General features: G+C 43.1%; 1 protein-coding gene and 1 long non-coding RNA gene across 4 annotated transcripts in view; one reads left to right on the top strand and one right to left on the bottom strand.

The window, feature by feature from the left end:
- The window catches only part of DAAM2 (dishevelled associated activator of morphogenesis 2), a 209,273-nt gene that overhangs the window by 43,765 nt on the left and 140,098 nt on the right, over positions 1–25,410 (top strand). The gene's annotated exons all lie outside the window — the stretch shown is intronic.
- On the bottom strand, positions 10,941–17,652 carry LOC139590514 (uncharacterized). Its single transcript, XR_011679347.1, has 2 exons — positions 17,203–17,652; positions 10,941–11,328 (listed from the first exon to the last, which is right to left on the bottom strand). It is a non-coding gene; the product is annotated as an uncharacterized lncRNA (long non-coding RNA).

Raw genomic sequence — 25,410 nt, 5'->3', positions numbered from 1 at the left:
TCACATTGATGGAACTGGTGCATGGAGTAAGTAAAAGTGACCTAGGCAGACTTTTCACATCTTTGTTGTCTTCATATATTCCCATTTCCATGGACTTAAGTTTCATTTGAAGGATCCTCACCTTCTCTGTTGGTTCCAAAACCCTTGAACTAAATTTTTCCTTGTCATGTTACAGATATTGTCTTGCCTCTATGATATTTTTCTATTGAGCTATGCTCTGCTGAAGCTTCACAGGCATCAGATTCCTTGCCAAGTAGTGAGAGAAGGGTTTTTGAGAACTCTGGCTCTGAACAGTACCACAGCCTTTCCAGATTACAGGGCCTGGCTGAATTTTACAGCCTTAAAATTCATATTCATCTCCTGTAGTTTTTTTCCCATGGACTGTTATCTCTTGAGTTCCATATTTATCTGGGCCTGAATGACTGTCTGTCATTGCCTCATGGTTTTTCTTCTGTCTCATTCTTTACTTTCAGCTGTCTGTTCTTTTCAGGGGCTGTCTTTCTACTGAACTTGAACAGCTACTGTTTTTACTTATCCATGTTTAATGTTCTGATTGGGACCTCTTGAAATATTTGTCCTCCCAGAATTTTTGGCTCTGGCTACTCTTCCATTATCACCTTTCTTCCTTTTTTTCTGCATTTGACATTTTTCCCAGATTATGCTTATCTCTGTGCATTCAGGCCTCCTATCTCAACCTTCCATGCAGAGGAATAGTATGAATGGTATATATTTGCCAGAAGTTTATTCTTCCTCGGGAAGAAAATAACTCTTCACATGTCACCTTTTGAGACAATCTAAGACAGTCTGTGATAAAATAGCTGAGAAATATCCCTGCTTTCCTGTCCCACTTCACAGAATATCATTTGAGTGGATGAATTTACAAAGCTTGATGTTTTAAACAGGTACTTGTTCTAGAGAACATCATCAAAACCTAAACAGTAAACTTAGTCTTGGCCAATAAGTTTTAATCCTGAAGTACTTATAAACAAGTAGTTGTAAAATGATATTGCTGTGCAGAGGCAACACCAGTTGATTCCATGCTGTGACAGGTAGGGTACTCAATCCCTTTTATTCTTCTTTTCTTCTCTCTCTAACCATTAATATGCATGTTACCTGGTGCTGAAATGAAGTTATGGAAAGCAACATCAACTTACCAGTGTGTTGTTTTGGCACCACAGTTTAGGATGGGAAATGCAGGATGCACACAGACAGATCTGAGCTAACTTTAATCTACGGAGCTTAGAGATAAATGGCAGCAAACCTGTGGTGTCTTGAGCTTGAAAATGTGTTAGCCTCCTTTATAAGTAACTTGACTTCTAAGCTGGCTTAGCTTTTACAAAAGGCTCTGCTGTGATCCCTCAGTGCTGTTTTACCCAAGTAACCTAAACTCAAGTTAGAAGGCCATGACTTAATGCAGCACAATCAGACCTTTTGTTAAAGCTAGAAATCACCATAGTTTCTCATATACCAAGTGGATTTTAAAATACCTCACTCTTATGTCTGTTTTCATATTTCCTTAATTTTCCTCTGCAGGAAAAGTCTCATGTTCTTCCTATTCCTCAGTTCCTCTGTGTGCCCATATCTGTGCAGCTCTTTGTAACTTGAAGTTTCGGAGATGGGATGATCTATGGGCAAATGTGTCATAGCCTCATTAGCCTTCACCAGCACTGACCCCTTCATCTAATGACTCCAGCTGCCTGTGCTTATTTGTGGATGGAGCAGGAGATGCATGGAGGGAGAGTTGGAAGTTAGTCTCTAAAGGCTGGCAGAGCAAAGGGATGTTCTGTGTAAACTTCAATGGTCCAGACTTAAAGACTGGCAACTGGAAAGCAAAAGATGACAAACCCAGTCTGTTTACTTGGCTCCAGATGTACAGCTAAAAATCACAGTAATGTAAATACTGTTGTACTGCAAGCAGAGAATCCAAAATCAATAGTGATGGACCTGAAAAAGCATGGACGTGAACACAGATGTAAATACCCAACCAGTCCTGTTGTCGCTGAGAACTATCTTTGCTGTTACCACTGGACAGATGATACATTGATATTTTAACAATGGTACAAAATCAACTGCAGGCGGTTTTTTTTGCAATCTTGGTCCACATAGGTACTTCTGGAAGTAGAATCTACTATGCACTCAGCTAGATGTTAAACCTCAGATGGTTTAACCAAATCCTTGGTTTAGGTCATAGGCTCATGAAAAGGCCCAGGTTGCAAGAGACCTTGAAAAACTATCTGATCCAACCTTTTATGGAAAAGGAAGCCTAGATGAGATTATCCAGCTCCCTGTCCAGTTGCATCTTGAAAACCTCCAGTGATGGGGTCTCTAGCATATCCCTGTGGAGGTTGTTCCTGTGATTGACTGTTCTCACTGTAAAAAATACTGTTCCAAATAATTCTTATAATCAAGATTAACAGTTTTTCTTTGTATTTAGTGGCTGATTCTGCTGAACTTCAGTGATAATCCTGTGTAGATTTTTCTTTTCCATTTCCTAAAGACTCCTTTCACCTTTACCAAACTCTTGGATACAGTTTTCCTCCCTTTTCTTCTCTCTCTTCCTCTTCCTTCTCTCTGCTTGCCATTGTAGCAAAGATCACAAACAGCATGTAGCTGAACTGAAAGTGGTACAGTTTTGCAGTGCACGTATTTTTCCTTAAACAGCAAAGGATACTTCTGGAACTGGATGGTCTGAAAACATCCCTTTGATCCTGAAACCTGATGCCCTTCTGCAGGACTTGAATTTTTTGGATTTTTTTTTTTTGTTTGCCCCTGATCCTTGGAGTGCTTAAGAGTAACAGTGAAAAATTTTGGCCATCACCTTTATATTACACCTCTAAACACAAAGGTCTTAAGAAAAAGCTACAACTCTACACTTTTTACAGTAAGAACATAATACATTTTTTTTAATATGGCTTTCATATCTTCTCCACTGAAGCTGTTCCAAAGCTGTCAACCTCTGTAGAAGTGACACAGAAGTCATAGCATGGCAGAGAGACAGGCATTAAAAATAGCATGACCCAGGAATCATTTGCCTTCTCCTGTGGTGTCTGGGCTTGAAAAAATGGTCCAGATTACTTGAACTCTGCAGGCTTCAGAATAAGAGGGACTTGTGCTCTTTAACTAAGCTGTGCTTAGAGGACAAAGCAAATGAAAGTGCTGCTTGTGTGACTGAGACCAATGCAGCAAGTTGGAAAATCTGATAAAACTGTTCTTCTATTTGGACTTGCTCTCAATCCCTTGATAAACTGTTCTTTTCCTCTTGGTACCTCTGGTTAAATGCATATAGGAAAGAATATCTGTCCTCAATTTTACATTTTGATCTGAACATTTGGTGTCATTTTAACCCTGCTAATAAATCAGGAGTTTCCAATAGCAGATCTGCAAGAGCGGCATAGATATTATTTGGGGCATTTTATCTCTCAGTGTTTTAAGCAATGCATAGTGTTTCTTTTTCTTTGAGTCTAAGCCCAAAAAACTCACTAAAAATAACCAATCCACCAGAGCTGTGTGACTGGAAACAGGTTGATGAATAACTAATATCCTGTAACTGTTTTAACAATGAGGCTTTGTAGCTTCAGAGAGCCCTTTCTTCCCAGCTCTGTCAGGCCATTTGGCTTAAGATGTATCAATATTTGGCAGTGGTAGGTTTCTGTAACCCTTGATTTCTACTGGGAGTTTCTTACCTCTTTAGGGTTGACAGAGATGACCAAGTCATTCTTTCTTCCTGCTACAGAGCAGTTTTTAGCTGGAGTCATTTCTTGTCACTACACAGCAAAAGCAGCTTTTAATTCTGTGCCTGGAATTCCAGTGGTGCCTGCTAAAAACTGCTTTAATGCCTGAGGCTCCTGTCATTTTGTTAGTGGGTTAGAAGTTGGAGGGACAGATATGGATCCTGTGGCACAGCTTTGGAAAACTGGAGATTAGATTCTGTGGTTTTAGGGTCATTGAAAGTCTTAGATTGGTAGCAGCAATCAGCAGGCAGTGTATCTGTTCACATTTTCAATCCTTTGTTTCATTAGAATGCTTTAGAAAATAATTAATTTCTGTGAAGGAGGACAAATCACTGAAAAGCACTATTTGGGTTCCAGTTGAAGTACCAGTGGCTTAAAAGCATAGAGAAGCCATCCAAGACACACAGTGTCACTTCAAAGCCTCAATTGATGCTGACATATACAGCAAAATGTACATAACCCTCCACAGTTTCTATCAGAAATTATTGGATTGCTTTATGAATATCAGAAATTCCAGGTTATTAATACAGTTGCAGGCAAACTGGTTAAGAGCCTGCAGAAGTCTCTGTCTTCCACAGTCATCCACTGACCTCACTGTGGTTTTGACTCTGCTGGTGTTCAGAGGAACGCAGATTCCCAAGTTTTCTCTTGGGGGTTGGTTGTCCCACGATTAAAGCATCTACAAATCTTTCAGGGTCTTGGTCTTCATGGTTTAAGCCAATTTTGGTAAACTGGCTGCTTATGCTTCTAAAAAAAAGTAAGAAGAAGAAAGGAAAAAAAAAATTAAAAAGGGAAGAAAAAAAGGCTAGAGCTGTTCCTGGAATATACTATGACTTCATGTCGGCATGAAGTGCCAACATGCATGTGGAATGGAAGAGTAGCAAGAATAATGACTTCTGCAACGTGGGTGGTATTTTCTACATGGGAAATATCACTCGTTTCTGACTGCCAAGCTATTTCACTCAGGCTCTAAATCTGTTTTGTATACAGGGAAGAGGTAAGACTTGCATGTGTGTGAACTTGTGTCTCTGCCTTTGTCCTGCCTGATGACACGTGTGTGCCTGAGTGTGTGAATAGGCAGCCAGTCCCTTCTGTCCTGGGATCTATGAACATGTGCTCGTGCTCTTCCTCATGGATCTGCAAACTTCCTGCCATGATGCTGTGCATGCACGTCACTGGACAAACCCGCAACCACATCCAACTCTCTCTTACTTTAAACAGTGGGAACAGACAGTTTTTATTTTGAGCAGAAATCATGTTTCTGGAACCTTAAACATGCTTTGATGTTGTTGCTGTTTTAAAAAATCCTTACTCAGCTGCTGTGTTGTGAAATGTGGCTCTATGAGAATCTCCTGACTGTGAAATATGAGGATTTTTTTTTTTTTTTTTGCTGGTCAGCAGTGGGATTTTGTGACCTCCAGCCTATATCTGTACAGTACATCTTGTGTGTGTTTGTTAGTGAGACAGCACAGTGCCTCCAGGAAATGCATTCTTTTGCAGTGGGCCATATGGGTAGCTTTGCATTTTTATGATGAAGATGGGAGGATAAGGTTTGTTGCTTACTCTTTTTTTCTTTCTTAAAACTTTTACTGTGTTTTGTTGCTGCATATAGTTGAGGCATCCTAAAAGATGCCTGAGATAAAGCAGAATTCAGCCCCTTTACAAGCACTTGCAACAGACTGTTAGATTTCTTTTTTCAAAGTTTAGAAGGACTACTTTTTAAGTCCTGGCTGTTGCTAAAAAAAGGAAATGAATTAATAGCAAACATACTAGCCTAACATCAACAGGTAAAAAGTTGAAGACTGAAGAAATTTTCAGCCATATCAAGATGGGGCTAAAGGAAATATGAAAGAACCCCAAATAGTCTTTTCATTCAAGTGCATGCAGGCACTCATTCTATCTTTCAGTGCAATGTTCCTAGGATGTCAACATGAAAATGATGAGCTTCTATTGCTTTAGATATAAAGGAGTAATTTGGGTAGTTACTTCTTCCTACTCAAACACATACAAGTTTTGGAGGGAATGAAATGTTCTCATTCTAAGCCATTATGTTCCAATAGGAAATTGGACATTTATGTGGAAACTTGGAAAGTCTTCTTCAGTTCAGGGGAAGTAATTACTGCTGTAATGGTGCAGAAGGCTGTTTCTGACCTGTATCTTACAGGTATTGCCAAATGTTGCTTAAAGGTAGGCAAAAGGACTACTCTGTGGCAGATGATAGACAGGATGATGCTATGTGCCAGCATTGAGAGGAAAAGATCTTTATGGCTGTTTCTAAAGTCTCTTGATTTATAACTTTTAAGTTGTTGCCCACTTTAAGCATACACCTGTATAATTATTGACCACTTCATTCTTTGATCATTATTTCAGCTTTGCTTCATTTTCCTTTCTTCAAAATGTTCTTTATGGAGGAACTGCTGCCCCCAAGCTAACAGTTGGGCTCTCTGTCTCCCACTTAAATTTGATTGAATAAGAAGCAGATAAAACCCTTTATTTCTGTATCCCTGCACTCCCATCCATGTTCCAAATGGTGTTTTGCTCTCTTTCTCCTTACAGTGCTTAAATCTCTCTAGCTACCAGGAAAAATGAGCTTTCTGTGGCTATCTTCTCTCTCTTCCTCCCTCTCTCTTGCTGCTCTCTCTTTTCCCTCTCTCTGCCACTCTCTCATCTCTCTCTGGAATATTTTCAAACCATGCATGAAGTGAACACAGAAAACCAGAACTCTTAGTTCTCCAGGACATCCCTGTTTTCCTCATTGAGAGAGTTTTATTGCAGTTGATAATCCAGGACATTTCTCAAGATGTATTCATGAGTTACTTGTACAGCCAAGTACAGTGTTCTTCTCTGTGTTTTCTTTAACCCATCCCTGGCTCCATTGTGCATCTTTTTCCTTCTGACTGCGGTGGGGCCTGTATTTCAGGACCTTGTATTGGCAGCAACTGCAACAGAAATCAACATTAAATTTGTATAGAAACAGTAAGGTTAAAAAGTCCTGTTACAGTAGCAAAATGTAACACTTTAACAACTGTGCCAAGGGGGAACCAAGTAATCATTTTTGCTGGAGTCTTGTCTTTGATGGAAGCCAATGCATATTCCCCTGCATTCCTTGCATGTGTTACTTGCCAGTGTCCCTGCTCTCAACTTCTGGTCAACTTACATCTTGAAGAATAATGATTTTGGCAAGGAAAATAGAAAAGCATTGTCCTGAGGAAAAGATGAGCTAAACTTCATGGTGTTACATCCTAGTCATCCTATACAAATCACACAGTTTAAGATTCCCATATTTCTTACTCACTGGTAGAGATAATCATTCTTCTTCCTTGTCCTGGAGCCATTTGACATAGTTAGAGTTTAAGGAAAATATCTCCCTTCTTTACCTTTATTTTTAAATTTTTCAAATTAAAAGGTGGTGGAGAGGACATGTTCTTTCTTACTCCTGTTCAAGGTGCTTAAATCATGACGGTTACAAATACAGTTTTTCATAGCCTTTTTTTTTGCTAGTTAAAGTGTCTATCTTGCATCTCTAGGTATTTTTCTTATCCATGGTTTACCCGTAGTCCATATAGGAATTCTTTGTCCCTGGAAGCACTTGTCTTTGAAGATCACAAACAGTTTATACCAGGAAGAATGGAGGAGCCTACCTGCTGTTTCTGAGGGAAGAAACTACATCAGTATTAAGTAGAACTTAATGGGATTCAGAAGAGTAGATCCCGGAGTGCTTTAATTTTTTCAAAGCAAATTATAAGAAGAGACCCTATCTTTCTCAGAACATTTGGTCAGCCTGGCAAATGAGAAGAATCAGCTGAACAGGTCAAAAGGAAAGCCACTGAGTTCAAGTGGTATTGATGGGAACAAAATAATGCCATCATAAATATTGCTGGGAATTGTAACTTGTAGCTGTCTTGAAGAATAAGCAAATTTGGGTCAAGTTCTTCACTTGTTTACACCTTGCATACCATTGGAGACCAAGGACACCTTTCAAACGCTAAGAAAATCCTACTGAAGTCAGACATGTTTTTCTATGAGTAAGCAAAGAATTTGGCTAGAGGCAGCAAACTTGTAGCTATTTGCTACAAGTAAACCAAAATTCTTAGCTTTGTGGTAGTGTAAATGTTTTCTGATTGCTTCAGTCACAAATACATACTATACTGGAAAGAAAATTACATTTGAGCAGTATTCCTAAATATTTTGCCTGCAATATCTGAGAGTCAGTGCCATCTATACCTGATCAAGTACAATTTGGTAATCTACCAGTGAGCTGGATGGACCAGTGGATGTTTGCGAAGCTGCAGAAAGAATTCTTGTAGTGGAACTTGTATTTTGCAGGTTTCATATTGTGTTACAGTCACACAAAGGCAGGGGACATTTAGAAGCACTGAAGTGCAATGCATTTTGTTGTAGTCTGATGGGGTGTTTTTGTTGGAACTCTTTTTTTTCTTTCAGCTCACTGCTTCCCTCCAATCCTCTGTCCCTGAAAAAAACCCACAAAGAACCAAAATCAACCCTATTTTTTCTCCTTGGCTTTGTCTCTCCTTTCCCATTTGTAGTCTGTGGTGCCCCACACTAAAAGAATTGCTGCTTTCTCTATAATTGAGCAGTCCTGCTATACCACTATACATATGAAATTCTGTACTGCTTTCATTGATGGAGGAATACTGGGTTTTGAAGAAGGACATGAAAAAGCACTTGGGGACCAAACTTTCTTTGCTGCTGTTCAGTATAATGGAGGTGACAGGATGTGGTTATTATCCCTTCTGGAATATCTCCTATGCAAGACAAGAAACCAATGACAATAAACCCCTGGTTTTCTGCATTACCTGGTTATTTTAAAGGAAACTGTTGATCCAAAAATCAAGCTGATCTTGAAAAACTTAGGTTCTGTTTGTGGCTCTTCCAATACTGCTTTGTAATTGTGTAGTTTTATGGTTTCTAATTCTCTTTCTTTAACTGGAGTTAGGAGAAAGAGGACTCCTTTAATCATGATGTGAGACTAAATTCATTGATGTTAGTAAAGGATTTGCTGATCCTTGGTTAGGAGGGTCAAGGAATATGGTAATTTGAATGGATAACAAATTGATGAATGTCTTTGGCTGTTGAGACATCTCCTGCCTGCTGTAAATGGGAGTCAGGAAAAAAAAATACATTATACTATTCAGTGACAACTCTGTTTTGACCTTTATGAGAGAGAGTGAATAAGAAGCTATTAGGTGAGGTTCTGCAGTGTGTGCTCTGCAAGAGTTCATTTTTGATGATTATATTGGGCCATTTGGACCTTCACCTAACAGGAATATCTTTCTGTCATGCTGGGTAGCATGACCTGTACATTTATCCATAAAGTGTGAAATTTAGAGCCTAATTTGTGTATGAAACAAATTTGTGTATAACCTGACCACTAAGGAGAACAGTACTTACAGGAGGCTTTTAGTACTGATACGGGGAGGGAGAATGCCCTTTAGCAAGGGCGAATAATGCAGAAGGGAGAAGTACAGCCATTTTTCTGTACCTGTTTTTTCTCTGCCATCTTTTTTGAGTGCTTAGATTCTTGGAATGGATGATCTTATGGCATAAACTCCTGTCTGTACAGGTGTTGTAACCAATACATAGCAGTGCTAATCTGGTGTGGTGAATTCAGTGCCTCATATTTTGTATGGTTTGAGATAGTTCATGCCATTATCTTGATACCATTCTGGGTGGTCCAGTATTAGCAGTGTTTTGGGAAGGTGTTGCTATGGCTATGTGATTGCAATCAATGGATTCAAAGGCAAACTCCTCCCCTCTGAGGTGAATATGGTACAACTGATAATGCAGGGCAAGCGTAGGAGAATGTATTTGGGGTGAGAGAATTTTTGGTGCTTTCTCTGGGCCTCATGCCTGGCCATAGAAGATGTTGCCAATGCAGATTTGACTATTATTCTTTGTAGCTAAGCTCCAGTGAGGAGCTAAAGAAGAAGCTGCCACTGCTCCAAGGAACTTTCAGTATAAACAAACTGAGGATCTGATGCAGAGTTTGTGGAAACAGTACTAACTTAAGAAGTAAAAGCAGGACTGGGGTTTTTTATGCATGAGATATTATCACTGTTTTACTGCTTGGAGGGGAAAAGGTCTAGTGCTTGGAGCCTTGTCCAAGAGGGAATTCAGGCTGGACAATGCATTATTGGGAGTTCCCCAAGGACTCCTTAGCTAGGAAGGCTGTCCTGGTGTGTAACTGTTCCAGTGCACTGCTTCGGTGGGAGGGAGGATTTAGCTCCAATCTAAACACTTGAACTTTGTTTCTTGGGAATAAAGTGTTTCATTCATTACTGAATTGCAATTTACTCCTAAGCTCAGGAGAAAGATGGAAGTGAATATAGTGTCAGTTTCTTTTCTCAGGGCTGAAGGCAGACATGCCACAAATGGATCCCTATCCTATCTCCTCAAACTTACAGCTCTCTCTCTGGCTGTAGAAGCCAGGGATGAATGAAGCCTGAGTAATCTGGCTCTGGAATGTGAAACAGAGCAATGGCATACACACATATGCATATCTCCATACAGGAATAACTCAAGATGTAGCGTTGCCTCTGCTTTATCTGCGTGTTCTTTTGAAAGGCTAATGTTCTTCCGTCAGGCAAAGATGGAGGTCAAGGATGACAGGATACAGGTAAACAGTGAGATTTTCTTCTTGTCTTTGAAGCTGTGCATGTTCTGCAGGTGACATTATGCACTTGCTCTGTGCTTGCCTGGTAGTTTTAGGATGTCTGCAAGAATGAGCTTTTGAATTGTCTGTGTACCTGTCAATGGTGGTCAAGCCAGAAGTTCAGTGATTAGCAGGAAAGCACATGAAGGGCAGTGAACTGCTGTAATACTTCAACTTGCACTCATGCAGAGGAATCTACCAGAGCAGTGTGTGTGGGATGGCTTGCATAGAGTGGCTAGAAAGTAATTAAATAAGGCATGTTCCCATTTGAAGACTTAAAGAAATATAAGGAAGAGCACCAGATGTTGTTTCTGCTAACACATGCTGAACAACAGTGAATGCAACTGCAGCTTTGCTAATGCCATCTGCCATTGCATTTTAAGAAATTAAAGGGTCCTGGACTGCCATAGTTCTTCCAGCACATGTGTCGAGGTTTAGGGCAAATTTGGAGGAGAATCTCCAAATTAGGGCTCCTCCAGTTAGCAAACCCACACAGCCCCTCCCCCCAACCGGTTCGGGAAGGATTTCTCAGAGAGGAGTGGAAAGAACCTGTTTATTTAACAAGCACAGCACCCCCCAGCACACAAAATGAACAATACCGGATGACACCACTCTGAAACAAGATGACAAATTCAGAAAGTCTCTCTCTGGGGGTGGTCACTCTGGTCTCAGTCCCTCCGGCACTGGGGCTGCTGCTGCAGGCCAGAAGGTGCAGGATCTTGGTGTTTCTCAGGTCCCAGTCCGGAGCAGGTTCGAAGTGATCAGAAAAAGGAAAGGAGAAACCGTCCAGGAAGAAATTGGACAGTTTAGCTGAATTAGCTAAAGAGCAAAAGCAAGCAGAAGCAAAGCGAGCAAGAGCGAGAGAGCAAAAGCAAAAAGCAAAAGCAGCAAAAGCAAAAGCCGCAGTCTCCGTGTCCCGCCAGGCTGATAAGAAAACCAAAACAAAACTTTCCCGCTTCAGAGCCGGTCTTAAAGGTACAGAACATAATATCCAATATTAACAGAACACATGAATGGGGATACAAGCATCATAACGTCACCCTAGGACATTCCACCCCTTATCCCCATATCATCAACATACTACCACACATCATGCATTTATTCATACAAAATTTTCATCTGCTCCCCCACAATTTACAAGCAACACTCATTATGTCCTCATCACATCCCCACACTGGACCACTGAATCCATGCCCTATACTACAGAGCGGCAGGATTTCACCCCTTTCACCTTACTCACTCAAAGCTCCATCTATCACTTGCTCAGACCTTCGACACTTGCCCATCTCCTTCTCCATCTCCCACTTGCCCAGACCTTCAACACTTACACATTTCCTTCTATCTCATGTCTGTATGGTTTTCTCACCCCACAATCAGATCTCCCTGTGGTACACATCGTGTTGTTCCATCTCTTTGCATTATCCACCATGTGCAACCTGGTCCCTGAGCAAAGACGACCCCACGAATGGGTTTGTCTGTACTCAAGGCAGAATTGACCCACACATTCTTCCCTAACAAACCTCTGACACGTACCACTGGGACTTTATCTCCATCTATTACATTCAGGGACTCAGACTGGGCAGGACCTGCTCGGTTGGTGGAACCTCGGGTGTTAACTAACCAGGTGGCCTTTGCTAAATGCTGCTCCCAATTTTTGAAAGATCCCCCACCCAAAGCTTTTAGCTGGGTTTTTAGTAGTCCATTGTACCTCTCCACTTTGCCTGCAGCTGGTGCATGGTAGGGGATATGGTACACCCACTCAATGCCATGTTCGCTAGCCCAGGTGCTGATAAGGCTGTTCTTGAAATGAGTCCCATTGTCTGACTCAATCCTCTCAGGGGTACCATGTCTCCACAGGATTTGGTTTTCCAGGCCCAGGATGGTGTTCCGGGCAGTAGCATGAGACACAGGGTAGGTTTCCAACCATCCAGTGGTGGCTTCCACCATGGTCAGCACGTAGCGCTTGCCCTGGCGTGTCTGGGGCAGTGTGATGTAGTCTATCTGCCAGGCCTCCCCATACTTGTACTTGGACCATCGCCCACCGTACCACAGGGGCTTCACTCGCTTGGCCTGCTTGATGGCAGCACACGTCTCACAGTCATGGATAACCTGTGAAATACTGTCCATGGTTAAATCCACCCCTCGGTCTCTTGCCCACTTATAGGTGGCATCTCTGCCCTGATGGCCTGAGGCATCATGGGCCCATCGAGCTAGGAATAACTCTCCCTTGTGTTCCCAATCTAGGTCTATCTTTGACACCCCTATCTTTGCTGCCTGGTCTACCTGCTCATTGTTTTGGTGCTCCTCATTGGCTCTACTCTTGGGGACATGGGCATCTACATGGCGGACTTTCACAGGTAGCCTCCCTACCCTGGTAGCAATGTCTTTCCACTCATCAGCAGCCCAAATTGGTTTTCCTCTACGCTGCCAGTTAGCCTTTTTCCACCTCTCCAGCCATCCCCACAGAGCATTGGCTACCATCCATGAATCAGTGTAGAGGTGGAGCTTTGGCCATTTCTCTCTTTCTGCAATGTCCAGAGCCAGTTGAACGGCTTTGAGTTCTGCAAGTTGACTTGATCCACCTTCTCCTTCAGTAGCTTGTGCAACCTGTCGTGTGGGGCTCCATACGGCTGCTTTCCACTTCCGGTTCATCCCTAAGATGCGACAGGAACCGTCAGTGAAAAGAGCATAGCGTGTTTCCTCTGGGGGCAGTTGGTTATATGGAGGAGCCTCTTCAGCCCGTGTCACTGGTTCTTGTTCTTCATCTGTGACACCAAGATTCTCACCTTCGGGCCAATTTGTAATTACCTCCAAAATCCCAGGGCGATTTAGTTTACCTATATGGGCGCGCTGAGTGATAAGAGCAATCCACTTGCTCCATGTGGCACTGGTGGCATGGTGAGTGGAAGGAACCTTGCCTTTGAACATCCACCCCAGCACCGGTAGTCGGGGTGCCAGGAGGAGTTGCGCTTCTGTACCAATCACCTCTGAGGCGGCTTGGACTCCTTCATAGGCAGCCAAGATTTCCTTCTCTGTGGGAGTGTAGTTGGCCTCAGAGCCTCTGTAGCCTCGACTCCAAAATCCCAGTGGTCGACCCCGAGTCTCCCCAGGCACCTTCTGCCAAAGGCTCCAGGACAAGCCATGGTTCCCGGCTGCAGAGTAGAGCATGTTCTTCACATCTGGTCCTGTCCTAACTGGGCCAAGAGCTACTGCATGAGCTATCTCCTGCTTGATCTGGACAAAGGCCTGTTGCTGCTCAGGGCCCCAGTGGAAAGTGTTCTTCTTGCGGGTGACCAGGTAAAGAGGGCTCACGATCTGACTATACTCAGGAATGTGCATCCTCCAAAAGCCTATGGCACCTAGGAAAGCCTGTGTCTCTTTCTTATTGGTGGGTGGAGACATTGCTGTGATCTTGTTGATGACGTCTGTAGGAATCTGACGCCGTCCATCTTGCCACTTCACTCCCAGGAACTGAATCTCACGAGCTGGTCCCTTTACTTTGCTCTTTTTAATGGCGAAACCAGCTCCCAGGAGGATTTGGATGATTTCCTTTCCTTTCTCAAACACTTCCGCAGCTGTGTTCCCCCACACAATGATGTCATCAATATATTGCAGATGTTCTGGAGCCTCACCCCTTTCTAGTGCAGTCTGGATCAGTCCATGGCAGATGGTGGGACTGTGCTTCCACCCCTGGGGCAGTCGGTTCCAGGTATACTGCACTCCCCTCCATGTGAAAGCAAACTGAGGCCTGCATTCTGCTGCCAGAGGAATGGAGAAAAATGCATTGGCAATGTCTATAGTGGCGTACCACCTCGCTGCCTTGGACTCAAGCTCGTACTGGAGCTCTAATATGTCTGGCACGGCAGCACTCAGTGGTGGAGTCACCTCATTCAATGCACGGTAGTCCACAGTCAATCTCCATTCTCCTTCAGATTTTCGCACAGGCCAAATGGGGCTGTTGAAGGGTGAGTGGGTCTTGCTGACCACCCCTTGGCTCTCCAGCTCTCGGATCATCTTATGGATGGGGATCACAGCATCTCGAGTGGTTCTATACTGTCGTCGATGCACTATGGAGGTGGCAATTGGCACTCGTTGATCTTCTCCCATCAGACATCCTACTGCAGATGGATTCTCAGACAGCCCAGGCAAGGTGTTCAATTGCTGGATGCCCTCTGTCTCTACAGCAGCTATCCCAAATGCCCACTTGAGTCCTTTTGGGTCTTTGAAATACCCACTTCGAAGGTAGTCTATGCCCAAAATACATGGGGCCTCTGGGCCAGTCACAATAGGATGTTTCTTCCACTCATTCCCAGTGAGGCTCACATCAGCTTCCACCAAAGTGAAATCCTGGGATCCCCCTGTCACACCAGCAATAGAAACAGACTCTGTCCCCACATGTCTCGACGGAATTAATGTACATTGTGCGCCAGTATCAACCAAAGCTTTATACTCTTGTGGTTCCGATGTGCCAGGCCAACGAATCCACACAGACCAGAAAACACGATTTTCCCTGGCCTCTACCTGGCTAGAGGCAGGGCCCCTCTAAGCCTGGTTATCCTTCTTTCCCTGGGCATATGTCTTAGATGTTCCTTCAAGGGGATCAGACATGGCATCATCAGCATCATACCTGGTGGTTCGGCTACGGGCAACTGGAGCTGCTTTCTTCCTGGTGGCTTCCTTCAATTCACGCACCCGTCGTGCCAGAACAGCAGTAGGTTTTCCATCCCACCTCCTCATATTTTCTCCACAGTCACGCAGGTAGAACCACAGCTCTGTTCGTGGGGTGTACCTTCTCTGGCCATCTGGGGAACGTCTGCCTTGGATACCAGAACCTCTGATCTGTACTGCCGAGATTTGGAGAAGGTCTTCTTTAATCTCCTCTCTGAGCTTCTTATGATTCTCCTCTATCTTATCCTCTAAGTTCTGCAGACGTGTTTCTACCGCTGCAATTCTGGCATGTGTTGGGCCATGCACAGCATCTGCATATGCTCGGAGCTTCCTTGCCATATCCAGCACAGTCTCGTCCCTCTCATCCCGCTTCATTATGGCTAGGGCAGAAGCATATTCGTGTGGCCCAAGTCGCACAAGTTTCCGCCACATCACAGATGTGCATGGCACCAAGTCTGGGTTCCTAGTTGTCACATCATCTGAGAAGATAATCTCTGCCACTGCCATCTCTCTCAGGCGTTGGATCGCTTGCTCTATGGTCTTCCACTGTGTCTGTTGCATATAAAGATCATCTGCACACAGGTATCTTTGTGCAACACTTTCCAAGACCCGTGCCCAGAGGCTCTGAGGGTTTGCCCCCCTCATCATTCCTTGGTCAATGACAGGATCATGTGACAGGGATCCCAAATGCCTTGCTTCCGTGCCATCCAGAATTGTAGCCTCGCCTGCAGCATCCCAGAGACGGACTAACCAACTAATTATGGATTCATCAGGTCGTCGGGTGTAATCCTTCCGTAAGCCACGAAGGTCCTTCAGGGAAAAGGACTCAATATTTGCATCTGGTCTTGCACCTGCTGCTTTGACTCCTGATTTTATGTCAGGAGGCATTGAGGTTCCTTCTGCTGCATCATCATCATCATCATCATCCACTGGTCGATTGGTCTTGTCTGTGCATTTCCCACTTCTGGTACTGGTAGCAACAGCCATTGGTTTAGCTGCTGGCTTAGGCTCACTATCTGGTTTGGCTGCTGGCTTTGAGCCTGTGGTGTTGGCTGCAGCCTGAGTGACTGGGATAGCTGATTTATCTCCCTGCCCCCCTGCCTCCGTCTGCTGTCCTACAGTCTCCAACAGAGTGCGATAAGCATATGCCAGGGCCCAGCTCACTGCAATGACCTTTCTCTCCTTAGGCTCATCCTGGTATTTCTCTTTCAGATATTTCCCCACCTCAGCTGGGTTCTGAATTTGTTTATGGGGAAAATCCCAGACTATAGGGTCGGAGAATTCCTTCAGGATGTGGCCCATTTCCTCCCATTTCCCACACCACTCAGGATGTTTCACACCTGGGTCTACTCCTAAGTCAGGGGTCTCATCAGCCCGTCTAGAAATCTCAGCCCTCATTCTGGAGAGACAGCAGACTGTATAGAGGAAGGTTACCAGATTGAATACAAGAAAGATGGTTTCTCTAACATTCAGGGGAAACTGAACATCCTTTACTACTGATGCAACCGATTCATAGGAGAGGAAGGAAACCAAAGGCTGAAAAGCCTCATTCCCTGCTGCTCCTCCTCTAACAAACTGGACGAATAACCATAGCCAAGAACCATTCATACCTGGAGCAGACCCCAACATGTTTATAAACTTCTTGCACATCATTGCCATCAAGCCCAGCAGGATAGCTATTCTGGTCACTGCCCCTCTGCTGTAAAAACTACGTATGAGGGACAATACTAGAACTATTTCAGGATAGGAAAATAAACCTAGGGACCACAGAGGTATTAAAATCTCGAAAAACCCTAGGGACCAGAAGCACATGCAAGCCTTCACCCCAACACTCATCATGAATTCAAAAAGCATGGCTATTAGCTGCTTCAAACAGAGAGTAATGGCAACCAAAATACCCACAAAACAGGCTTTTTCCACTCACTCTCTCGAGCCCAGCATTGGGCGCCAAGATTTTGTCGAGGTTTAGGGCAAATTTGGAGGAGAATCTCCAAATTAGGGCTCCTCCAGTTAGCAAACCCACACAGCCCCTCCCCCCAACCGGTTCGGGAAGGATTTCTCAGAGAGGAGTGGAAAGAACCTGTTTATTTAACAAGCACAGCACCCCCCAGCACACAAAATGAACAATACCGGATGACACCACTCTGAAACAAGATGACAAATTCAGAAAGTCTCTCTCTGGGGGTGGTCACTCTGGTCTCAGTCCCTCCGGCACTGGGGCTGCTGCTGCAGGCCAGAAGGTGCAGGATCTTGGTGTTTCTCAGGTCCCAGTCCGGAGCAGGTTCGAAGTGATCAGAAAAAGGAAAGGAGAAACCGTCCAGGAAGAAATTGGACAGTTTAGCTGAATTAGCTAAAGAGCAAAAGCAAGCAGAAGCAAAGCGAGCAAGAGCGAGAGAGCAAAAGCAAAAAGCAAAAGCAGCAAAAGCAAAAGCCGCAGTCTCCGTGTCCCGCCAGGCTGATAAGAAAACCAAAACAAAACTTTCCCGCTTCAGAGCCGGTCTTAAAGGTACAGAACATAATATCCAATATTAACAGAACACATGAATGGGGATACAAGCATCATAACGTCACCCTAGGACAACATGTAATCTAACTGAGAGGAAAAATAATTCCTGTTTACTCAGTCAGTGCATGGACCCCTATCTTTGCCTGTGTCTCTACTCTTATACCATTATTTAGCACTGTTTTTTGGACAGCTTATTCTATTTTCTCTTCTCTGCAATACATCAGTTCATAAAACAAGCTGAAGAATGTTAACAAGGGATGCTTCTCTGACAGCTGTGTGATATGCTGCTGTCTTGCATGTGAAGAATATGCATGGTGTCCTCCAAAGCTTGTGTAGACACAATCCGTGTGCCTTGTGAGGACACAAGGGGATCATGTTATAAGCCTTGCTTTCCATGAAAAGTAGGATCTGAGCCCAGTCACAACTTTTGGTCTGCTGGCTTTGTGCTTCTCTCTGAATTACACTCTCATAATAAGTGAAGGACAATTTAGGACAACTGAAGGAAGTTTTGATATAAGTAGTACTGGGGTACCACTAAATGGACTGTAGACTGAGAAGAGAGGGAGGCAAATATGTGGTAGTATGGAAAAACACATTTTGGTTTTTAATACACTGAGTTTGTTTTTAAATTTGAAGAAAATATTTGAGACTACCAATAGGTGTGTTCTTGGATGTCCTCTGTTTAGACCCAGACAAACATGGCACTAATCATGCTCTGGTAGGTTTTCTGTGTGCTATAAAAAAATGCAGCAGAATAACTCTTCTAGTTATTTTGCATGAACCGAGGAATCACGAAAGTTTTCTTACAGAAAGTTGGGGTTGGATAGTCCTTGTTTAGGCAGCTGCACAGAAGTGCACGAGGCTTTGGCACATGCATATAAGATGTATCTTACAGTGCTGCTAGCCGTGGAAATTTCTGTGGGTAAATAAGATTTCTGTCTCAAGGGCTGTCCATATGGCCCCTTTCATCAGCACTAATTCCACTTAGATTAACTGCACAGCACAAATATGGGTCAAAGCCTGGATTGTTGGGAGAATGCGTTCCCACTTGCAAACTGCTTCCCACAGAAGTACTTGTTGGCAGCTGAGATCATAATGCTCACACTCCTCACAATAACCCACTTTGAAATGTATTTAGAGAGGGGTCTTGGCAGTCTGCTTGCTGCTTTTTCATATGAAGTGCAGGCCTTGGTTTGCAATCCCACTCAGCACGTCAAGGCGTGAGCTGTGGGCCGCCGTCTTCTCTGACTTTATCCAGCATGAGGCAGGGCATCTCTGCTTGGACTAGCAATGTTAACCACTCCAGGTGACATCTTTCCCCTCTGCCTTTAGCAAGAGGAGAGGAACTATCTTGGAAGTACTGCATTATTATAGAATTAAGCCTGCTGGGTTGTTCCTGTGAACACTATGTCCTGATTGCAGGTGATGAAAGGAGACCCAAGGGGAAGAAGGAACAGATCTCATGGTGTCCCTGGCTCACTCGTGTCCATAGTTACACTGAAAGTTGCTTCTTGCTTTTCTTTCTCCTTTGTCTACTCTACTGGTGGCAAAGGTGGTGCATTGCAGACAGCCATTCCTAAAGCTGTAGCTAGTTTTGTTGTTTCCCATTGTGCCAGGACACATTATGGGGGAATGATAAAGCTTAGCCATAAATGGTGTGCTTTATAAAGTCAGGATCAAACTTACAAAGTGAATAAACTTTGTTTTTTGCATCTGAAGTGAACTTCAGCACTAAGTTCTACTGATGCATTATTAAGTTTTTCCCAAATTCAACCATTCACAAAGAGAAATGCCTTTCACCCAGACCTGAAGGTGCATTAAGCACAGGCTACCCTAAGCAAATATAGATTAGAGACCAGAACCTGCCCCCACTGGTCTGAGTACAGAAGATTATTTCAGTGCCACTAGCCTTCCCATGTTTGTCACCACTCTCTTTGCTTCTGCTCTGGTTAGGCAGACTATTGACAAATGATTAGGAAATAAGTCATGACAACAGAGAAAACTGTTCCTTTAGATGCTGAGGGAGGACTAGAAGGACATGCAGGTAACATAAGCATGGTTTTGATGTCAAGAGACTTAGTTTGATTAGGAGATTTGCATGCCTGTTTCTGGGACTAATACTGCAGTACAGAACTAAGGGATGCAGTGAAGCTTTATTCACTGGAGCTAAGGGCCTCATGGGTACAGAACCCAAGGCAGGTGTTTGCTTCTTGCCTCTGCTACTGACTTGAGTTTTAGACAGTCACATTTTGCATCTGTGTATAGTGCTCCCCTCATCCACCTTTGTAGATTAAAGTATTTATCAAGCACCTTAAAATTCAAGTGGACAGAGCAAAGGCAGGTGCAGTTTTGAGTAGATGGTGCATCCCTCAGCTTTTTTCTGGCCTTATGGTCTTGTGCCAGTATGAGGTCCTCCCACCCATTTAGTAAGAAAAGGCAGGGTGTTCACTGTGCAAGTACACAGGCTTCAGTGTGCATCCTGACTTGAAGCAGTACAGGCAGAAATCAACATACCTGAGGAAATTGTGTTTAATTATTTTAAAACATTCATAAATGATGATAGCTGCTTGTGCTGCACACAGTCATGCTTGCAAAGGCATTTCTGGCACTTGTAAAAATTTGGTACGGAGAGTTGTTCTAAAACTCTGAATGGTTTGCACAGCCTAGAAAATGAACAGTCTTATAAAATGATGTATTTCCTATGCATGGTTGTAAAACACTTTAGGAACATTAAATAACAAGTATTTTTGGGCTAGATTGTTTTGCTTTCTTTATGAGAGTGTACTTTTTTGGAAGCCTTTTACTGCTGTTTTGAGACCACCATACTAGAACTTTCTTTAGTATTTTCCCATTTCTTTCTCTTGTAAATGCAGGGAGCAGAAAATATTCTTCTGGCATTTGAGCTGCAGTTATTTTGAGTGGCTACAAACAGAGGGAAATGTGTTTCTGTGGTAGTTACTGCAGAGAAAGAATTTTGCTGAAATGTCTCTCCCCCACCGCCCTTTGGTGGCTGCAGAAAAGAAGCCAGTGTTTGAGGCCCCAGCTCTGTGCATCTGCTGGATCAGTTTAAGGCCAATTTCCCCCCACCCCCCCCCTCCACCCCTCTTTCCATTAGCAAACTAGATATAAAACAGAAGCCATTGGATAAATAGGAAAAATGTGTAGCAGAGGAAGCCCTTGTGATTAGGGAGCTGTTAACCAGTTATTTCATGTCCGGCTTTCAGTGTATTTATAAAAATGATGCTATTCAGTGACATGTCGAATTACTATAAATGGTATTGGCTCAGTTGCTTTCTCATGGAAGCCAACTTGCAATTTATTTTTAACTTGGGCCCACTGATTATTTTTAAGTTAGTATAGTATTTGTTAAAGATGCTAAAGTGGCAGGCAAAGCATGGGCAATATACATCAAATTTGCTCACAGCCTGTCTTGCCAGTGCACTCCAGAGTCCTCTGAAACCTCGTTAGGAGAGAGCAGCTCGGTCAGTGCCTGTCCATTTGCTGCCTGGCTGTTCTAGGGAGAGGGCTGATTGATGTGATTTCTGGCAGCTGCAGTGCTTGGTTTTGTGATGTGGAAGCTTGTCCATTAGGAGCTGGCCCAAGACCCAGTAAACCCCTCCTCCCTCTCTTTTTTTTCCATTGATCGCCAGCAGCCGTCACATCATTACATGCATTTATAATGTCCTTGTCGAGACTTGACTGTGTGCACATGGTTTAAATCAACAGCTTCCCAAATAGGGGGAACAAAAGTACCAGAACTCCCTACCTGCCTCCAACAATGTGCTTGTAAACTTCGGGGACAGGGAGAAAGAAAAATACAGCTCATGGAAAAGTGCCAGGAGGTTCTGAGTCTGCAGTTCACACTATGCTTTGGACAAAGAGGTGAGTCTTGCATCATGGTCTAAATGTGGTGAGGCTTAGCTTCCATACAGTTCTCCTGGAACAAATTTCATAGAACAGAAAATCTTTGCAGCAGCAGTGGGACCTGAAGCAGATTCTCAAAGCTGTCGTTGCCATGGTAAGGCATCTGCCAGGTCTGGTCCACTTGCTGAATGGTGGCTACTAATTGTTACCTAGAAGTGTGGAAGGAGACCATTGCAAGCCCAGAACATGGGTCTTATATCCATTGCTTTATTTCTTATATCCATTGCTTTATTTAGGGAGTAGATTGCAGTTCTTACTGCACTTTCTGGAGTTTCCAAATAGTCTGCAGGGCTATCAGTCTTGATAAATGAGATATCTATGGGACTAAGCATTCTGCAAAACTGTCTTAAAGACAGCTCTGGCCTGGGTTGTGATTTGAAGATGAGAAATCTTACACAAGTGCTAGGGAGCAATTTCAATGCTAATTGAATCCCCAAGAGCAAGCATTCATTCCAAAAGCACAATCATCTATTTTCTAGTTATATTCCCCCAAGAATTCGTACCTACACAGTAACTCTACTCTGCATAAAATGGCAACACTTGAAATCTAGATTGAACTGACATTTCACTGAAATAGTCAATAGAGTTTTTTACACTGGGATAAAAAGAGTATGCAAGCTTGGTATTATCTTTCCCTTCTTTGTTTTCTCTGATTCTGAGAGATCCAGTGCATCATAGAAAATGTTGCTTCTAAAGCATTCAGCATGTTCTTGGTAGCCACCCAATTTGTGTGTCTTGAGAGATTCTTCTTCATAATATTTACATTTGATATTCTAATTGGAATGGAGAAGACAGCATTTGTTTGTACATTGCTGGGGTGAGAAGTAGAGAGTTTTTAGTCATACCACAGGACAGCCTTTTTACTAACAGGCTGTTTTCTAGTCTGGAAGTCTTATAACCTACTTAGAGATGAGTGTCTCTTGGCTGAGGTTTAATAGTAGATGCATTTGTGATGTCTCCTCTGATTATTCAAGTATTGCTACTTAAGTAGGTGAAATATAATTAAGAATAATTGAAATTAATTAGTTTTGACTCATCTTTGGTTTTACAGATACCATAGTTGACAGCAGAATTCAGTCCTTGAAACTAGCTGACCAGGAACTGGCTTTGCCTTGTCCATGTCTCAGTTTCATCTGGCAGATAGAGGGATGATTATGTTACTTTGAACTTCTGTTTGACAAAACATAAAATCCTTTTCTGTGAACCAGTACCCCTTCCCCTGCTTGTTGTGTTTAATTCCTTACTGATTAATTCCTTGTTTAGTAACTTAACAATTGAAAGACCCTTCCAGTGTGCTCGCTGCTTGCAGGGACTGTCTCAGTAGAAGGCGTCCTCTGGTAGGTAATGGAAGTATAAGGAAGAGGAAATAAGATAGAGTAAAAAGTCAGACCGTACTGGGTTCAGCATCCTGGTCACAGCCCAGCATGGTTGCTCTGGAATCCTGCTGATGGAATGTCCTGACATTATGGTGTTTATTTCTGCCACAGCCCTGAAATGTAAACAGGACATCGTTGGATGCTAATTCAAGGGACTGGAAGTGACTAAGAATCTTGGACTATTGGGCTATTGGTGGGACACAAGGAAGTGAATTTTAAAGGAGCATTGGCATTTGGCACTATCAGTGCAGGGGCCACACGTCAGAAGAGGTGTTTTCAGGAAGGGTATCTGATGTATGTTTGTGGGGAGGAACAAAACACAGCAGTAGTGTCAAAAGAAGTGCATCAAAATATGCAGAAACTTGCAGGATGTTTGGCGTGTTAGGATGCTCTCTGCATCCCATTCTAATAGGGTGAAAGATAGTTTGCCTTCAGCTTGAAATAGATAACAGAATAAATGGTAGGTTATCATTGTGAGATTTATTTTCCTCTGCACCTTTATAACACAATAGTAAATTCACCTGAGGAACAAGAAAGTAGAAGAGATGTGGCCAAGTTACATCTCTTGCTCCAGCCCTAAAGCCCAGAGGGCATGGATAGGAGGTAGCACAGTCAAGGAAGTGTTGGTTTAAGTGGTTTAGTGCATGATAAAGTTGGCTGTGCTTCTCTTGGGCAGACCAAAATATATGAATGGATATTGAACTCCAGTCATGGCTCCCTCCCCCATGAATTGGAAATGGACACGTACAACTTGTGTAGGATGGTGCCTGCTGAGCTGTGTTTGGGGAAGAGTGAGATGAGCCATGACAAAGCTATCACCATGTGCTGTGAGGCACTTGAGACTCACATTGCTGGAAAGAGGGCTGCACCCCACCTTTATCCTGTTAGAAGGCTGTGGCTCTTGCAAGGACCAGCTGCTAATGCCTCCTCTGTAGCACCCCTTGTAGCAGTGAAGACAGAACTGTGTTGTAATGAGTATAAAGGGGGTTCTTTATTGAAGCTGCTAAATGCATACAGACCCTGTAATTCACGCTGGCTCTCTGGCTTCCAGACTGGCTGCCTGATGTTGCCACACAAGGTCTCCCTAAGTCTTGGTCTGGCGTCTGTAGCAACACAAGAACTGACTAAAGAGAGACTCAAGTTTTCTGTGCTGCCAGTGTTGTTCACTGGGTTTTTGTAAAGACTCTCCACACACTCTGCTGGATGCATTTTGCAGCAAGGCATATTTTTGTGTTAGATATCTTCCAACTGTTTTCACAAGCATCTTACTGGCACAGTTGCCAGTGTTGATACCTTTTTAGTGAAGTGCTTGGAGCCTCTGCTATGCTGCTTGGGCTGGGCTTCCATCCGGATCAGAAATTGGAAATTTATTACTTGGAACTGGTTTTTAAATGTGAAACTGACACCAGTTTCTTATTACTTACCAAGTCCTGAGGGCAGACTAACATTCCTGACGCTGCTGTAGGTGTTAATGGTTTCATCAACTCAAGAAGCAGGGCGCCCTGAACTCTGCTCTTGGCAGCTAGTAAAGAAGGGAAACTGACTTTCAAATATTTTGTTTTTAAAGTTGTTGTGGTTTTTTTTATTATGTTTACATTAGCAAACTGGAATTGGTGAGACGGCCTTTTTTTTGTTGACTACTTAGTTCCTAGAAATCAAATTGATAGTAAAGCCTCAGTAGGCTGCTGGAGCTGGTCTTGCCAAGCACCTCTGCAGATGCAAGAGAACAAGAATCTGTGAGTGGCCTACTGTGGGTACAGGCCTATGAGTTTCATTTACTTGGTATGTTTTCTCTGCCTCAAAGTAATCAGGAAGGATATTATTATGCAGATACCAAGATTTTTTTCTATATTGCTTTCAGTTGCATGCAAATAGCTCAAAAGCCTTGCTCCAAATCTGGAGAGATTCCAGGATGTGGTTTTTTGTTTTGTTTTTAGAGTATTTTTTGTCTTGTGCTCTGCAGATAGATGGCATTGTGAGCAAGGATGAAGATTTAAAATCTGAATTAACTGGTATTACTCTGGGCTCTGCCATGTACTTGCTGAATGATATTAAACAGACCATCATTTTCTTTATACCTGTATTGTGATATTCTTGTATCCTGCCAGCTTGCCATGAGAAATAATTTCTGTTTTTAACTTGACTGACTCCTTTGATCCAAGAATGAACTGTATTTCAAGTGACCATTGTCTATGTGACAGACTGCTGCAGAGGTCATAAGTGGAACATTACGGAATTTCACATTGATTAATCCCAGGTATTGATGGATGAGACTCAAAAGCTTATCCTGTAGTTATTTATAGAGGTGCTTAAAAGGTAACTTGTTGATCACTATTTATAATTAGCTATACAGAGAACATTTGCTGATAGCATTTTCAATCTAGAAAAAGTAACTCAGGGCCCAGACTCTGGGAATTGAAACTTGGCAGATGAAACAATTTCTAAAGTGAGAGGCAGTTTGCTGGGAGTTGTGGTAGATTTTCTACTGCTGGAAATCTTTAAATCAAATGAGATGCCTATTGAAAAGTTATA

This window comes from Agelaius tricolor, unplaced genomic scaffold (assembly GCF_023055355.1).
Source record: "Agelaius tricolor isolate 1412-34295 unplaced genomic scaffold, bAgeTri1.0.p SCAF_1, whole genome shotgun sequence".
Taxonomy (NCBI): Eukaryota; Metazoa; Chordata; class Aves; order Passeriformes; family Icteridae; genus Agelaius; species Agelaius tricolor.
Note: the sequence above shows the minus strand (reverse complement) of the source record. Positions and strands in the feature narration are given on the sequence as shown.